Raw genomic sequence first — 19,157 nt, 5'->3', positions numbered from 1 at the left:
CCTCTACCACTGCCCTACTCTTCCACCATATTCCAGTTACAGTGAACTTTCTAACCTACGTTTCTATCTCAAGACCTTTTCTTGCTCTTCTTTCTCTAGGATGCTTTTCCAAGTCTCTGAATGGCTGCCCTTTTCCTTATTTTGCAAAGAGGTGTTCCCTGACCTTTTTTCCTTTCCCATGAAAGTCACTGTGCTGCTTGACTTGACTTTTTACACAGTACTATAACTCTGTTCAAAACCTCTCAATGGTTTCCCCTCATTCAGAGCAAGGTCCCTCCCAGACCAGGACAGTCCCTTCCTGGCTGTTTTTCCCACATTTCAAGTGCCCTCCTAACTCAGGGCCTTCAAATGTGCACTTCCTTTTGCCTGCAATATTCTCATCCAAAAATCCACGTGGATTAATCGCTCATGCATTTAGGTCTGGCTCAAGTGTCACTTAGCTTCCTTGATGACCCTAATTAATAGAGCAAGTCCATCCCCACTCCCATCACTCTGTATCCCTCCCCTTTTAATTTCTGTCAAAATGCTTACATTACTTGATGCGATAAATTAGTTTGTATATTGTCTGAAGGGAATTGCTTTCTTCACGACTGTTTTGGTTGTTCTTAGAAGGGTAGGTGCTAAGTAGCTTCTCATTAAGTAGTTAATGGCTGAACTATCTGAAATTACCCAATTAATTTATGGGTCTAATTTATACCATTAGGTCTCCACCCGCTTCCCCACATATATGTCCTTGACAACCCAGCTGTAGAGGGGAAGGACAGGTGAATTCAATCACATTTCCAAATCTAACTGACTTTAACTGCTATGTTTTCAGATCTCACCCACTTTCTCTCCGGACACGCCACTTCCAAAAGTCACGGCGTTATTTCCACTTAGTCCTTTGCGATGACAAATTGTGTGGCCAAGAGTGGCCTGGTGCGTACGCATTACTTCATTTGCATCAATGTATCTCTGTAATATATTCTTAGAAGTGGGATCGCTGGGTCAAAGGGTCACTGCAGATGTAGATTAAGTCGCTGTTGCCCAATCCCTGTCTACAGGGTTCAGACCATTTTGGATATCCACCAGCGTTATGGGAGAAGCCACAGCCTCGCCGGCCAACTGAGTGCCCCTAAGCTTTGGGGGGCGGTTGCCAACCGGAGAGCTGAGAAACCGCCGCTGCGAAGCGCGCCCTTCCCCGCCCCCGCTCCAGCGGAGACCGCCTAACCCCGGTCCCGCGCCTCCCCTGCGGCCAGGCGGGAGGGGACCGCTCCTCTCCGGCTCCCGCGTGCGCTACGGGCGGGCTGCGCGCGGCCGGGAAGCCGGGCCTTGCACAACTGGCCCGAAAGAGGAAGCCCAGAAAGGGCTGAAGTCAACACTTCGGAAGACCGTTGCAAAAGAAATCGGCTTCTTGAGCTTTTGTGGAACCGCCATCCGGCCCCCAATCCCTTAGCCAATGATATATCGAGGCGACAACCAAGGGGGTCGCTCCCGAGAGGGGAGGGCCCGCGGCGCAGGTAGGGGAGGGCTGAGAGGAAGGCGCAACTTTCCCCAGAATTAAAACCAAGTTGTTTTCTTCTGGGGGAGGGCAGGGGGGAGGGGTAAGACGAAAGGAGGCACAAACCCGTGGAGTCGAAAAAAGCAGCCCTCGAGCTTTAGGCGTCTTCATCCACATCCGTGGGTGTGTCTCCAGCCAGGCGCCCTCCTCGCACCTCGATGCGGAGCCGCGCGCCGAGCGCTCCACGTCTGCGCGCTGCGTGGGAAGGGCCGGGCTGACACCACTTCCTCCCGAGGCTGCCGACCTGAACCGGAGCGCAGCCCAGTGCGCCGCGTCGCCCTCCCGGCCCAGCCCCGCGCGCGCGACGCCCCGCGCAGCCGTCGAGGTAAGCGGCGTCCGCCGGCCCGCCCAGGGGCCCTGGGAGCTGCACCGGGACCCGCCGGGCGGTCACCCGACCAGGAGTCTGGCCTGTCGGGTCTGAGGCCCGACCCAGCTCGCGGCGCCGGCCGGGTGAACGCGCGGCCCCCCGCTGGGCCCTTCAGGGCAGCGGGTCCCCTGGAGTCCCCTCCGTCGACCCCTGCACTTGACCCAGCTCCGCGCGGGGTTGGGGCTGGGGCTCGTCTTTCCCGCGTTCGGAATTGTCAGATTTGACTGATTTCCTGCCCAGAAAATTGCTCCAAGGTCAGACGGGGAACCGGTACACCCACCCTCGCCTGTCCAGCGGGTCCGGGAGCCGCGGGCTGACCGACGCTGAAGGAATCCCGGGGGTATTTCACGGGGGGCATTTCAGGGCGCTGTGCATTGAGTGCAAGTCGTGTGAGAATTTGAGTGACGATCGCAGTCTGACGTGTCTTAGAGTGTTTCCTCTTTGAAAACTTTCAGACGGCTGTTTCTTCTTTTTAAAAATAACTTTTCCTCCGAATTATTGTCCTTTTCGTTTTAAAATAAGGTAGAGGAAAGATGTGGACACCAGGCACAAGTTTTGTAATTTGGCTTGAAATGAGTATCGAGAGCATCCTTTTAGAGCACGAAGCAAACTAAGCAGGAGATCATTATATCCAGGAGGACCTCGGGGCAGGGGTCCCCCTGAAGACCTTGCCCAGTGCACCTCTTATTTTCCTTCTGGGAAGGTATTTCTTATCATTCAGACCATTGTGGAACGCTAAACGTGTCTTTTCCTAGTGCCACTCACGGCAAAGCGGTTCAAAAATAGCTTTTAATGTGATCATTATAGAAAGAAATGGAGTATCGGAGGAAGTAACATAAAGAAAAAGCTCATGAGTTTATTACTCCTCAGGTATAATGTGATTTAAATAAAGGCCAGGGTACTAGCTACTACTAATTTTAAAGTCTAGGGCCTCTGAATGGATGTTTGGGAGCCTTTGTCCCTTTGAATAAACCTCCAGTGGCAATTTTCCCTCTGGCCTCACTGAAATACTGGGACGGCACATGGGCAGTCTTACAGTAATGCTGGCTAGCAAAATTAACAGAGGATCTACTACGAAACTTCTGTAATGTCTTCCGGGTGGTATTTCCTGTCTGCTCAATGTGTTGTGAAAGGTCTAAGAAATTTAATATCATCTTCAGACTATTAGTACTTAGTAATTTTCACATTATTACTAATATCTGTGTCTTTTCTGGGTATTTGGAAGACTTGGGTTCTGTTCCATATCTGCCTTTAACTAGAAAAGGGTGACGTTGATTAAGTTGCTTTGATCTCTCTGGACCTGAGATAACTTATCCATAAAGATTATTGGCCTACCAAATGTCTGTCATTAAAATAGCAGTTGAGGAATTGCCATAATTCTTTGAATTTGTCCTATCTGGAATGCTGACAAAGTTAGAATTGCTGATCACTAACAAGAAAGAATGGAGAAAATAATGATAACAGATGTTGTTAGATTCTGAAATATTTCGAGGCCTTTGTTTTTTAAAAGTTCCTCTGGGCTTCCCTGGTGGCGCAGTGGTTGAGAGTCCGCCTGCCGATGCAGGGGACACGGGTTTGTGCCCCGATCCCGGAAGATCCCACATGCCGCGGAGCGGCTGGGCCCGCGAGCCATGGCCGCGGAGCCTGTGTGTCCGGAGCCTGTGCTCCGCAACGGGAGAGGCCACAGCAGTGAGAGGCCCGCGTACAGCAAAAAAAAAAAAAAAAAAAAAAGTTCCTCTAAAAACAGTCATTTTTGACCTATATGTAAGATGGCAAATTTCCATTCTTTTGAAAAACTTCAGTAGGGAGTTGATATGCCCAAGCTTGGGCAGGTCCATATTAGATTTCAAAATTCTTCACGTGTTACTTCTCAAGAAATATAACTTTGTAATATGGATTACTTTATGACTTAGTTACTTTAAATCTTTTTTTTTTTTTTTTTTTTTTTTTTTTTGTGGTACGCGGGCCTCTCACTGTTGTGGCCTCTCCCATTGCGGAGCACAGGCTCCGGACGCGCAGGCTCAGCGGCCATGGCTCACGGGCCCAGCTGCTCCGCGGCATGTGGGATCTTCCCAGACCGGGGCACGAACCCATGTCCCCTGCATCGGCAGGCGGATTCTCAACCACTGCGCCACCAGGGAAGCCCTACTTTAAATCTTAAACGCAATACTTACTGGGTTATGTAGTGTCCATTAAATCTTATGTATTTTCATGTCCTGAGAATGTATACCAATCACCCACTATTTTTTACCTTTTTTCAATAACAAATTAGAAGTTCTAGATATTTTCATATTACTGTTAGAATGAACTACCTATAGAATGCATTACCATAAGTGTCTGCATTTGATATGCCACTTTGAATTTCTTCAAACCATCCCACTTTCAAAAAGCATGACTATTTTCACTTACTTCAAATCCTCTTCAATTTTACTTTAGTTATTTTTATACCCAATACCTTTTCGTGAGTGTAGAATCTTATAATAAATTAAGTTTGTGTTTCATAGTCTATCACACCAAGATATTTACAATTGCACCACATCGCCATCACCTAGCCATATTCCTGGCACCATAGTTGGGACTCAAATAACATTTACTAAACGTGCAGCTATATGAGTTCCACTTCTGGATTGTACCATCAATATGTCATAAGTCCCTGAGACCCAGCTGGCCCAACCGTTAGGCCACGGGCCACACCCTTAGGCTACCAACCCTTAGGCTCGGGCAGGCAGAAATGTAGCACCACTCCAAGGCACCACGCCTTCTCAGCACATACTCTAGAGCCTGAATTCATGACTCCATTTCCAGACATTTCCTGAACATCATCTATGCACTTGAATCACTAAGAATCATATTATAAGAGCTGTTGTCTTTCTTCTCTGTCAATTCAGTTTCCTCTTTATCACCAAATGGTAATAGTAAATAATAATTATATTTATTCAGCTTATATTTTGTACCAGACCCTGTGTAACTAATTTAGACGTGTTGTTTCATTAAGCCTCACATCCTGGGCTTATACTAGTATCAGCTTTTATGGTTGAGGAAATGATAGCACAGAGAGGTTAAGAAGCTTACCTAGGGAGTGAGAAGCAGACCTGAAATTTGAACTAAGCCAGTATGACACCAGCACTTGAAGTGCTGTACCAAGGACAAGGACTTAAACGGTGAAAAAATGAGGCCTTTTCTCAGTGAAGTTCTGGTTTAATAGGGGAGATATAAATGGGCAGTTACAGTTCCACACGTGACCAAGATCATGTGCTGTGGGAGCACCCATCAGATTCTTACACACTCTGGGGTCAGGGAAGATGAAATGAAGGTAGGCAAGCAAAGCACGTGCCTTGTTAATAGTGGGAAGACAAGCTATAATCACTTGTGAAGTTATTATCTTTATATATGTCTTTTGAAAAAATAATCTGCTTTAGCAGCAATCGTGATTTCATTTTTATCTTTATTATATTCCAGTCCCTCTTGATAGCTGGCTGCATTGATTAAATCAATGAAGTAGTGAGTAGCTTTTTTTCTGTTTCTGCTGGGGATCCTTTTGATTTGATCTCATATCACAGACTCATCAGTGAGATGACTGTGGGCGGCGAGAGGGGATAAATGCTAAATCACACAGCAGTTGTGATTTACCTGACAAACTGGCTGGAAGATTTACATCCATAGATAACTATCATATCAAACTGGAGGGAAAATAAAGAGTGGTAGTAAAACAAGCAAACACTAGATTTGTTTTCTTCCTTTTTCACTATGAATTATTTCATACATACAAGAGAAGGTGTAAGATATATACGTAAATTACAGCAAATAATAATAAAGCCAACATCTGGATACCTATCACCCAGCTTAAGAAGTAAGATATTATCAATACATCTTCTGACTTCCTCCCAATAGAATTACCCTTTTTTCTTGATGTAGGTAATCATTATTCTGAATGTGCTGATTTCTTAAAAAGCATTTAGAAAGCACGTACATGCATTTGCAGAAATGTCAAACTGGGAATTAGAGTATATCGGCACTTGGGAAACAAATTAGCATCTCCACTGACTTGAAGCATGGTCATAAATAGAGTGTCCTATTAAATAAAGACAACTTAATTTAAATAGCATTAAAACATAGTGGATTACAAGTGGTTAAGAGTAAGTACTGTGGAAGTAGTGGTATCTTAGTCATTAATGAAGTGACCAAGATTCATCAGGGGATAACTAACTTTTAAGTGTAATAAAGCATATGTAACTTAGGGACTGCTAATTTCCATATTACTTAGATTTCTGCTTTAAATACAATTCAGTCATTCAAAAAAATATTTACCAAGCATTATTCTAGGTGAACAGAAGAGGCAAAGGTCTCTGCATTTGTGGAGTTTATATTCCAATGGGGAGATATAGACAATCATCAGTAAGCATAATAAATATGTAAATAATATAGGTATTAGTGAGTGAAAAGTCCTATTTAAAAGGACAAAGTTGAACAAAGTAAAATTGCAGTATTAAATAAGGTGGTCAGGCTTGGCCTCATTGAGAAGGTAAGATCTGAGCAAAGGTTTGAAGGAGTTAACTATATGAGGGAACAGCGTTCTGGGCAGAGGGAACGGCCAGTGACAAGGCTGTAAGGCAGGGGTAAGCCTGGTGTGTTTGAGGAACAAGACGCCCATGTGGCCTAGAGGTAAGTGAGCAGGGAGAGAGTAATAGGAGATGTAGCTGGAGAGGTAAGAGTGGGGGTGAAGAGGTGGCAGATCATGTAGGGTCTTGTAAGCCATCGTGAAAACGTTGGCTTTTACACTGAGTTAAATTGAGGGGCCATTACAGGATTCTGAGAAGAGGAGTCATGTGATCTGACTTACAGGTGAAAGGCTCACTCTGATTGCTTGAGAAAAAGCTGGACAGAGTAAGGAGCCTATTAGGAAGCTTTGGGAATCGGCATGTATTTTAAAGGTAGAGCCAATAGGGTTTCCTGGCAAAGTAGATATGGGGTGTGAGAGAAAGAGGAACCAAAGATGACTCCAACGTTTTTGACCCAAACAACAGGAAGGATGGAATATCATCAACCAACATGGAGAGGTTAGAGGGGAGACCATCAGAAGTTGAGTTTTGGACGTGGATATGAAGTGTCAACTGGTAATAACTATGTGTTTATTATATAAAAGACTACAGTCATTCAGCCTAAGTAACTACTTGGGAAGATACAGTTTTTAATTCTCATTGTACAAATTAGAAATGACAATTTAGAGAGTTTTAAGAATTTTACCTGAGATTACAGTTTAAGAAATGGGACATAAAACCAGATATTTGGGATCCCAATGCTTTAACTCTTCTTTCAAAACTTGCTGAAAGTGGGACTTACCTGGCAGTCCAGTGGTTAAGACTCTGCCTTCCAGTGCGGTTGATCCCTGGTCGGGGGGATCCCTGGTTGGGAACTAAGATCCCACATGCCATGGGGTGTGGCCAAAAGCTAAAACAAACAAACAAACTTGCTGAAAGGATTGACCAGCAATCTTTTTTTTTTTTAATTTATTTATTTTATTCTTGGCTGCGTTGGGTCTTCGTTGCTGTGCACAGGCTTTCTCTAGTTGTGGCGAGTAGGGGCTACTCTTCATTGTGGTGTGTGGGCTTCTCATTGCAGTGGCTTCTCTTGTTCCGGAGCACGGGCTCTAGACTCACAGGCTTTAGTAGTTGTGGCGCACGGGCTCACTAGCTGTGGCTTGCGGGCTCTAGAGCACAGGCTCCATAGTTGTGGTGCACGGGCTTAGTTGCTCCACAGCATGTGGTATCTTCCCGGACCAGGGCTTGAACCCATGTCCCCTGCACAGGCAGGCGGATTTTGAACCACTGCGCCACCAGGGAAGCCCTGAGCAGCAATCTTTTTTTTTTTTTTTTTTTTTTGAGCAGCAATCTTTATCAATTAAATAAAATAAGAGTGTAGTCAGCTAATCAGTAATATTTCATGCCCATGAGACTCAAGACAGTGAAAGTTCCTTCTAATAAATGGGAGAGGGAGAGATGAATACGAAAAAGCCCCATATTTATACACAAGTTCATAACCAGTTACATGGGCGTTATGCAATACAAGGTTTCTATGATTGTGAGTCTAACAGCAGGATTCTGAGGGAGGGAAGACAATGGCCTTTTCCACAAAGGAGCTTTTCGTGCCCTGAGGCTAAGATATTTATATTTTCAAAATCTAAGACCAGATTCGGAAGAGAAGGAAGCTTCCTCGTTGCACAGCTGGATTCAAATAGACGCGAGTGTTAGAGCAGGTCTGCAGGGTCATTAGTAGCTCTTGAAGAATGGTGGTAGATGATGCTGTTACGACATTCGGAAAGCTGAAAGTGAAGTGTAGGAAGTAGCTACTGAGATGGAGGTAACTGACAGTTTATTTGTTTTGGCGATAATAGGTATCAGGGCAGTGTCATTATGAAATAGTAGCACTTAGTAGAATGCTACTTATATCATTGTCTACATCATAGTCCATGAAATAGACTGTTTTTTTCCCACAGGCAAAAGTCCAGTTTTCAATTAAGCGCATTATTAGGATTTCACCTCAAAAAGAAAAGAAGGAACAAATTAGTTATGTGGCAGAAAAAATACCACAAAATCTTTTTCAGGTGATTTACAGAATGATCTCAGTTCGGTGACTGATTAAATGAATTTGTCTAAGGCTGCTGTATTTATAGTATTAATGAACTTTTTCATCTCTGCTGCTAACATAAAACTCACAGCCGGGTCAATGAACTGATGAGGTTTGGGATGTAGCATTTGTTTATTTGTTTCGTTTTTTTAGGGGAATGACTTCCTTCTAGTTAAATTCCGTAAATGATATAACTTAGCAAATCAAGACTATTTCTTAGCAATTCAAGACTGTTTGTTGACTAACGCGGTGCATTAAATTTCCCCCATTGTACGCGGCAAACAGAGATGAAGTGGCTTGGGCCGGGAACGTGGGTAAATACAGCGTGATGCTGTGAGCAGATCTCTTAAGACCAGTGTAGAATAGAAAAGCTGAAACGCCCAGGGAGCTCACTGCACTGACCCTCAGAGCAGAGGACCATCCTCGAGACTCACAGAGGGGGCTTCTGTGCTTACACCAACACTCGAGTTGAATGAAACTCTGCTCAACGTGCTGTCATTGGAACTGTTTTTCAGTTTCATCACATACCTGTTGAGGGCCAACCACGTGCCAGAGTAGAAGGTGTAAAACAGAATAAGATATGGTGCTAAACCTCAAGAAGCTTCTGGTCCAATGGGAGACACAGGCCTGCAAATAAACACGTTCCAGGGTGTGATGTGCATAAGATGGTGATGGGAGTGATTCTAGAGAAGACATTGTAGGGGGGTGACCAAGAGGCACTTTCAAGGCTAAAGTTATTTCCAGGAGGCCCAGTGGAGTTTCCTCCAGGCACCACATGTACGAAATTGTTCAACAGGGCTGGAGCATACAGTACAGTGGGAAAGGAAATGGGGAGATTCTGATTTAACTCTTAGTGAGTAATATTCAGATTACATTCATATGGTACAGTCACCACAACCTACCATCTTTGAGTCAAACGTTTAGGCACTTGTAATAACGGAACTGTTCTACTCTAGACCTACCCTGTCCAGTACAAACATAATGCGAGCCACACTGATAACTTTATTTTTATTTTATTTAATTTATTTTTTGGCTGCGCTGCAGGGCATGCAGAATCTTAGTTCCCCAACCAGGGATCAAATCCACGCCCCCTGCAGTGGAAGCATGGAGTCTTAACCATTGGACCACCAGGGAAGTCCCCACATAGATAACTTTACATTTTCAAGAAACCACACTAGAAACAGTAAAAGAGAAACAAGGGATGTTAATTTTAGTAATCTATTTTATTTAATATATTTATCCAAAATGACTATTTAATGAATTAATATTAATCATACTAAATTGCGTTAAAGTCATATTAAAATGGTGGATGAACTCTTTTACTCTTTCTTTTTTCATACTAAGTTTTCCAAATCCAGCATATTTTACACTTACGGTACATCTCATTTCGGACTAGCCACAATTCAAGGGCTCAATGGCCACCTGTGGCTAGTGGCTACTGAATTGGACAGTGCAGCTCTAGGTAATTGAATAAACACTGTATCCTAACTCCGTGTTAACCCTTCAGCTGCATGGAGGATATTAGGCGCATTATGAAGTAAGCTAAAGGAAAAAAGACAGGAAAAGCATTTTCTCTTACTGTGGGGTCTGTCCCTGGAACCAGATTCTAATGCATAATTAAACCTACACCCAGAATGCTTTATGAGCCCTCTAGCAACAAAAACAAATTGCCATTGCTTACTTTTCTTTTTATTCTTTCTCTTCCCCTCTGCTGCGCCCCCCACCGCCCTTATTTTTTGGATTCTTCCTAAAAGTAACAGGGGCTGAAAAAGAGTGGAAGTAAAAGGTAGAGCAGGATGCCCTAAACCCACATCCGGCAAAATGTGATCGGTTGCCCTAGGCAACGGTGGTTGTCAACTCTTTTTTTTTTTCTCTTTAGCTTCCACCTGCTAGCTCACGGGCATAACATACCCTCATCAACAGCAGCTCTCTTTGTGGTGGTCCTCAACTCCAGAAGTATACCTCCCTTTCAGGGCAGGAGGTAATGATAAGATTTGGATTGTGGAGTTGGAGGTGTCATGGGTACAGTTAGAAAAAGTCTCAGGGAGATTCTGATACAGTTCCTGTCTTGTTCAGAATGGTTAAGAAGCTCTGTCCTAGGGACTTCCCTGGCTGTCCAGTGGTTAAGACTCTGTGCTTCCACTGCAGGGGGCACGGGTTCGATCCCTGGTTGGGGAACTAAGATCCCAAATGTCACATGGCACAGCCAAAAAAAAAAAAAAAAACCTCTGTGCTAGAAGCACTACTTACAGATGTCCTTCCCAATAGCTTAGTCTTTTAAAAATGTCCCTGGCCTATGGAAAAATGGCATTCGAGGTACACAGAAATGCAACAGGCAGAAGTAACCATCAGTTAGTACTTGGGACTTGGGAACATGTACGTGGTGTGTGAACAAGTGACTGACATTTATTTCCACTGGTGGTTTTAGAGGGAGATATAGTAACAAAAATGATTATGATAATGGTGATAATAATACTAGCTATATTAGTATCACTAATATCACTTTATATGCATCAGATACTATGCTATGCCCTTTATAGGCGTCATCTCATCCCTATGACGTAGGAACTGTTTTCATTGCTACTTTACAAATGAGGAAACTAAACCAACAGAGAGGTTAAATTGCTTGCTCAGGATCACCCAGCAGCTGAGTGTATTCAGTAAGTGGTGTGTGTCTCATGCTTGGATGAAAATACAAGATTCCCTGCCTAACCTCAGTGTGGTGTGAAAGACAGACACTAAATCAGTTGTATTCAAACTGGACATATAGATATTGTAACAGCAGCATTAGCAGAGTAGCTGCCAAATTCTACCTCTTAATCAGCCTGTGTCTTCAGAAGGCCACGTGGCTTGACTGTGAACATGAATTTTGAGTTAGACCTAGGCACAGTCCAGTCCTCCGCTCACATGAGCTTGCACAAATTATTATTTCTCCAGGCAGGAAATTATTATTTCTCTGAGTTTTATAATCTATAAAATTAGAATAATGTCACTACCTCATAAGATTGCTTTGAGAATTAAATCAGGCACTGTAGGTGCCTGATCTGTAGTAATTTTTCCATATTTATAATTCCTACTATTCTTATTTTAAAGTAGGTGCTAATACATATTAATATGAGCTTACATTGAGTTCTGAGTATTGGGTTGGCCAAAAAGTTCGTTTGGGTTTTTCCGTAAGACGTTTTTGGCCACCCCAGTGCCAACCGTGGCGCTGCGCCGGCTACTAGGAGAGTTGAGGTGTAAATTTTGCCCCTTCAACATAGTTGAGAAGACTTTAAAAATGCACATAAAGAGACAGATAAGCCATAAGGCACCTTGTGAACTGTCAAATTAGTGATCCTACCTCTGCTGCCACAGGATTTAGAGGAGGGTAGATCGCCAGGATGCAGAAGGGAGCCTTGAGCTGGCCTTGGGTGGTGGGTAGGACTAATGTGAGTGGAGAAAATGGGGGGCAGAGGTGTTACAGACGGTGTGCACAGGGGAAGAGAAATCACCTAGTTTCACTGTAAGCAAACGTTTAGTAAGAGAAAGATGCTGATGGATTTGGAGAGGTATGTGGCGTGCATCATGGATAAACTCATCCCAGATGTTTGCCCTGAAAAACTCCTCCAGCAAGCTGGGGAGAAGCCAGGATGACCTGTGCCCACCGGGACAGTGAGGGCCCTGGTTTGGTCATCAAGCCTCTGCTCCTTGACTAGAAGCACTGGCCTCCCTGCCACCCACTCCTTCACCTTCTGCCTGCCTTTGATTGCCATGGACTTTCCACATTTGGTGTTTGTACCCTTTGGAAAGCCTGCTGACCTGGCCCTGGAGACTGCTAACCTTCCTCTGGGCTGCAGGACAGACCCTGATCACTCCCGAAAAAGGCCTCGGGGGGCCGTTGCCCTTGGTGAATATTGACAGAGAGGGACCTTGAATGACCCCCCCACACACAATTTGACACTACGTTATGAAGCAATGAGAGAATATTTGCATTTAAAAAAAATTTTATGTATTTATTTTTGGCTGCGTTGGGTCTTCATTGCTGCGCGCGGGCTTTCTCTAGTTGTGGCGAGCGGGGGCTACTCTTCGATGTGGTGCACGGGCTTCTCATTGCGGTGGCTTCTCTTGTTGCAGATCACGGGCTCTAAGTGCGCAGGCTCAGTAGTTGTGGCGCACGGGCTTAGTTGCTCCGCGGCATGTGGGACCTTCCTGGACCAGGGCTGGAACCAGTGTCCCCTGCATTGGCAGGCAGATTCTAAACCACTGCGCCACCAGGGAAGCCCAATAATTGCATTTTTGACTGGTTGTCTCTGCTGCAGGACTGCTGGGAGGATAAGGCAAATGGTGGAGGGGTTCAGATTCTACACCAAGAGGCAAATAAATGAAAGATGCCGAGAAAAACAATATATTGCTTAGCTGATTGAAATATAAATGCAAGCCATGAATTAAGTACTGTGAATATGTCATCATTTTTAAAAAGTGTTTGGGGATTTTCAGCTTAACTTTGTCAAGTTACATGGAAACTGTTATGTGAAATACATATAAAATACGTGCAGTTCTAGAAGTTGAATTCCCTCTATGTCTGCCGATTCAGCTGTTTGGGGTTCTTGAGATTGGGGGGGGGGTTTGTTTGTTTTGTTGGTGTCTGTGTGTTTTAAGTCAAGAATTAATTTTCATGCCCGGTTAATCAGTGATCTTTCTATGGATGGACTTGATTTAAATTAGTTTTGCTGGAATCCAGTTCTTTGCAGGAGCAATCATAAATTTACCCTAAATCCATTTGGGTTGGTCCTGGATTATAGTAGTATAGTACTTACTGCTGCTTTTTTTTTCTTTTTATTCTTTTAGCATATAGTGTTTGGTTCATTGCTACATACATTTGCAAAAATGACTCCGTGAGTATGTTTTGATTGAATGTGCAGAGAATTGTAAAAGTTATCACATCACAGAAAGAGAAAGAGCTTTTTTGTTTGTTTGGTCCTTTAGGTATAAAAAAACCCTCTGCTCTCAATAACATCTATTAAAGAATAAAGACTCACACGCTATACACAAAAACTAACTCAAAATGGATCACAAAGCTAAATCTTAGAGCTAAAATTATAAAATTCCATATAAGAAAATATAAGGGCAAATTTGTTGCCACCTTTGCTTCAGAAAGTAAAGCTGCATCTTTATTCATATTTATGAAATCTGGATATTTTGACTGTCTGACTAATAACTTTGTCAAGATAGCCCCCTTGGACAATAGGAAAGTGAATGGGGTGGAAAGTGCAGGAACCTAACGGATGGATTCTTGGAAGTTTTACTGAGACCTTGTCTGGAAAGGTCCACAAACACCTACCAAAGAAGTTAACCAAGCACGGTATCCCATTTTCTCTCAGTGGTCCATATCAAAACGAACCTAAGTTGTATCTTAATTTATCATCTGTCTTTTATAACAGGGCATCATCAGGCAGTTGCATTGATCTGAAATAAGTTATTAGGGGTAAAGTAGGTACAAAACAAAGACTCTATAATATGCCCGCCAAAAATTTATTCATATGTATTTCATTTGATAGTTTAGATTCTGGTAAGATTATGAAGCGCCAAATTCTCTGATGTTCTTAAATATATTTCTGCGTTGTTATATGACAGTAATATCTATTTTATTCCTACACCATTACTGTTCTGCTTTAATTATTGTCATTGTGGAAGTCTTTCATTATTTTTTTTTCTCCAGAATTTCCTTTGAATTTGACTCTGGTTAAATAGTGTATGTGTGTGTAGATTTTACTGTGGTTGTTTTCTAGATAGTTTGAGATTGTCCTTTTCAGATTTTCTTCTCTGATCCCTAAGTTGTTAGGAAAATACTTTTTTCTTCAGGGTTTTTAAGTGTATTTAAATCTTGTGTTATTAACTTCTATTTTTATTACATTTTGGTCAGAAAATATAACCTGTACAATTTCTCCTTTGGGGAATTTAGATTTCCTGGCATATGACTAGTTTTCAGTAAATGTCTTACAAGCTAACCCTACTTTTTACTCAAAGCCTCTGCATCTTTTTTTCCCATTAATCAATCAAATATAGAGAAGAAATTTGTTACAATTTCTAAGGTCATAATTTTGTAAGTCAACTCTTGAGTATTATTTTCTGTGAAACGTTGATTTAGTCCTCGAAATAATTTGTATAAATAAAAGAATATATTCTTCACTGGAAAGTTTAATGATGACTCAGTTCTGAGTCAAGACAAATAATACTAAATTCTTATTTCTAGTTGTTGCCTTCAGAGAAATAAAGAAAATAATTAATTAATGACAAGAAAAACACTCCCTGGAAAGTTACTAAGCTTAGTTACAAAAAATAAATAAAATACCCTTTAAAAAAAAGTCATCGTAAAATTTGTCTATCAGAAACAACACATGAAGGATACACTTTAGTTTTAATTTAAGCTAAATTAAAGAATTTAAACTAAATTCTTTTCACTTAGTTTAAATTCTTTTCACTAAGAATTTTTAGAATCTAGGCAAGAAAGACAAGGAACTGTTGCAGTGCACTTTCCACCTGAAATCATCCTTCTTGAATTGATCCCAGCAATGTTTAGGAGAAGAAAGTCACAGTTGGGTGGGGTGGAGAAGAGTCCCTTTTCTCCTTTTTGTGAGCAACCTTCAAAATGGAATTTAATAAAAAGGCAACCTATGGAATGGGAGAAAATATTTGCAAACCATACATTGGATAAGGGGTTAATATCCAAAATATATGAAGAACCCATGCAACTCAATAACAAAAAAACAGCAATCCTGTTAAAAAATGGGCAGAGGATCTGAATAGGCATTTTTCCAAAGAAGACATACCGAAGGCTGTCTGATACATGAAAAGATGCTCAACATCACGAATCAGCAGGAAAATACAAATCAAAACCACAGTGAGATATCACCTCACACCTATTGGAACAGCTATCAAGAAGACAAGAGATAAAAAATCTTGGCAAAGATGTGGAGGAAAGGGAACCCTAGTTCACTGCTGGCGGGAATGTAAATTGATGCAGCCACTGTGGAAAACGGTTTGGAAGTTCCTGAAAAAATTAAAGGTGGAACTACCATATAATCTAGGAATTCTACTTCTGGGTATATATCCAAAGGAAATGGAAATAGGATACCAAAAAGTTATCTGCATTCCCATGTTCATTGCAGCAGTATTAACAATAGTCAAGATATGGAAACAACCTAAGTGCCCATCAATGGATAAATGGATAAATATGATGGATATATATATATATAATTATATACATAATTTATATAATATATATTATTAACTGATATATATTATGTATATAATTATATATATTTAGAGGGGGGGGGAGAGAGAGAATGGAATATTATTCAGCCATGAGAAAGAAGGAAATTCTGCCATTTGTGACAACATGGATAAACTTTAAGAGCATTATTATGCTAAGTGAGATAAGTCAGACAGCTAAAGACAAATACTGTATGGTCTCACTCTTATGTGGAATCTCAAAAAGCCAAACTCATAAAAAACAGCGTAGAATGGTGGTTACCTGGGGGTGGGGGAATCGGGGAGATGTTGTGTAAGGGTACAAACTGCAACTCATAGATAAATAAGTCCTTCAGATCTAATTATAGCATAGAGATATAGTCAACAGTACTGCATTATAAACTTCAAAGTTGCTAACAGACTAGATCTTATTTGTTCTCACTACAAAAAGGAAATGATGATTACATGACATGATAGAAGTATTATCTAATATGATTATAGTGGATCTCATTTGCAATATATAAATGTATCAAACCAACACATTGTACACCTTAAACTCACACAATGTTATATGCCAATTATATATCAATTAAAAAATTACATATTAACCTCTGGTTTTGCTAATATGCCCCTTAAGTCCACTTCTATGGACTTAAAACCAATTGTGATTCTTAACTCTATTTTAAGTTATAAAATTAATACAACATTATAGAAAATGTGCAAAATAGAGAAAAATAGACCAGCATCCTGATACAAGTGCTTTTTCACATGTTGATTTATTATCTTGTAGTATTTTTCCCCTGTGTTCTTCATTTTCTTACATTATTGTAATTTTAGAATATAAATTATTTTGTATCCTATTTATTTTACTTAAATATGTTGTTATAGCCATTTTTCATGGTAACAACAAAAACCCACTGAATGTATTACAGTAATTAACTCTTCTCATATTTGTCAGATATTTAGATTGTTTTTAATTTCCAATAATGCTACCATTTCATCTCCAGGCATATAGAGTTCTTTCAAAGTTTACAAGATTTCCTTGAATTAAATTCCCAGAGGTTGAATTAACAAACCAGAGACAATGAACATTTCCATGATATCTAGATATTTAATAGACATCTGTTGATGAATGAATGAATATAAAGAAAGAGCTTCTTTAAAGCTCCTGGACTTTAGGTCATGCTTGGAAAATACCTCACTACTTGTAATGACCAGGAAATAGAATTCATTCTAGATTAGACAGAAAAGAGTTTATTACAAGGTATACGGCTGCGTACAAAACTGGGAGGGTCAGGAAGGTAGTTTGATGTTAACAGTCAAGAATAACACAGCCGGGCTTCCGTGGTGGCGCAGTGGTTGAGAGTCCGCCTGCCGATGCAGGGGACAGGGGTTCGTGCCCCGGTCCGGGAAGATCCCACATACTGCGGAGCGGCTGGGCCCGTGAGCCATGGCCGCTGAGCCTGCACGTCCGGAGCCTGTGCTCTGCAACGGGAGAGGCCACAACAGTGAGAGGCCCGCGTACCGCAAAAAAAAAAAAAAAAAAAGAATAACACAGCCGGGAGAAATGCCCAACTCCACCTTCAGGACTGTTCTGGCAAAACCTCACTGCAGCCGAGACCCACTTCTCCATCTAAGGTGATAGGGATAGAACAACTACCCCCGGGAGATTCTGTTTCACCATCTGTCACTTTCACTTCACGTGGCTCAGTGCCATCTGGCAGGCCTCCCATCACTGTGTCTGCTTGACTGGATTATAGGTAGAACCCTAGCTGCAAGGGAGCATGGAAATGTTATTTTCAGATTTCCAGCTTCAGTATAATGGAAACACATGCTGCAAGGCATCTGGAGAGGATGTTCAAAGGGCCAGTCAGTAGTATCTGCCACAAAATTATAAAGAAGCAAGGAAAGAAGGAAAGAAAAACTTTTTTTTTCTATGACTCATAGTTTTACTGTTCCACTTAGATTCTTAATCCAACTTGAATTTATTTTGTTTATGGTGATGGGTAGGGATCTGACTTTATTTTTTGCAAATGGGTAGCCAATTGTTTCTATACCGTTTTTTAAATAATATATTATTTTCTACTGATTATTAACTGCCAACTTTTCATATATTAAATTTGAATTCTGCAATCTTTGTTCTTTTACACTGGTTTATTTGTGTAAATCCTGAAGTACCAAGAATTTTTTTCTTTAAAACTACCAAACGTAAGGTAGATAGATAGTGGGAAGCAGCCGCATAACACAGGGAGATCAGCTCGGTGCTTTGTGACCGCCTGGAGGGGTGGGATAGGGAGGGTGGGAGGGAGGGAGACGCAAGAGGGAAGGGATGTGGGAACAGATGTATATGTATAACTGATTCACTTTGTTATAAAGCAGAAACTAATAAAAAAAAATGGGAAAAAATACATTTTTTTGGGCTTCGCTGGTGGCGCAGTGGTTGGGAGTCCGCCTGCCGATGCAGGGGACACGAGTTCGTGCCCCGGTCCAGGAGGATCCCACATGCTGCGGAGCGGCTGGGCCCGTGAGCCATGGCCACTGAGCCTGCGCGTCCGGAGCCTGTGCTCCGCGACGGGAGAGGCCACAACAGTGAGAGGCCCGCGTACCGCAAAAAAAAAAAAAAAAAGTACATTTTTTGTTACAATTTAAGAATAACCTTTTTTCTCAGATGAAGTTTAGAATCAGCTTGTCAGCTTTTATTTTGTTTTGATTTTAAATCCATTTGGAGGTTTAATTGGAATTCCAAAAATTTTGTATTCTTTAGGAAGAAATGACATCTTTACCATATTGAACGTTCCCTTCTGGTAACCTGGTATTTCTCTCCATTTGTTCGTCTTCTTTTATGCTGTATGGTTTTCTCTATATAGGATTGACAAATTCCTTTTATGTATTTCTATATTTTTCATAGCTTTTGTTGCTATTGTAAATTTGATCCTTTTGCCACATCACTTTCTAATATTTATTGCTGGATATATAGAAATCTTATTGTTTTGTATATATTTACCTTGCATCAGCCATCTTATTAAGGCTGTTTGCACCTAATTCTCTTGAATTTTCTACGTAAGCAATCATATCACCTACTTATGCTAATGTTGTCTTTTCCCTATTGCCTGTGTCCTATATCCACTGCAGTGCTTTTGTAAATAAAGTTTTATTGATACTAGTCATGCTTGCTTGTTTACTGTCATCTACAACAACTTTTTCCCTACAACTCAAGCAGACTTGAGTAGTTGTGACAGAGGCCATATGACTTGCAAAACCTGAAATATTTACTAGCTGGCTCTTTATAACAAAAGTTTGCTGAATCCTACCACAGAGTATCTATAAATTTGAGATATTTTTTCTGAACTTTTATTGTCTAAGATCACCCAAACAAACTGAAGCAGTAGCAAT

General features: G+C 41.5%; 1 protein-coding gene across 1 annotated transcript in view; it reads left to right on the top strand.

Annotated features, from left to right (window-relative positions):
- Nucleotides 1–1,784: 1,784 nt before the first annotated feature.
- Nucleotides 1,785–19,157, top strand: part of APBB1IP (amyloid beta precursor protein binding family B member 1 interacting protein) — a 105,813-nt gene continuing 88,440 nt past the window's right edge. The window contains exon 1 of the mRNA XM_060095431.1: nt 1,785–1,865. The gene's annotated coding sequence lies outside the window, so the exon portion shown is untranslated. The remainder of the gene's footprint in view (nt 1,866–19,157) is intronic.

This window comes from Mesoplodon densirostris, chromosome 4 (genome assembly GCF_025265405.1).
Source record: "Mesoplodon densirostris isolate mMesDen1 chromosome 4, mMesDen1 primary haplotype, whole genome shotgun sequence".
NCBI lineage: Eukaryota > Metazoa > Chordata > Mammalia > Artiodactyla > Ziphiidae > Mesoplodon > Mesoplodon densirostris.
The sequence above is the reverse complement of the archived record's forward strand: the minus strand, read 5'-3'. Positions and strand labels throughout refer to the sequence as shown.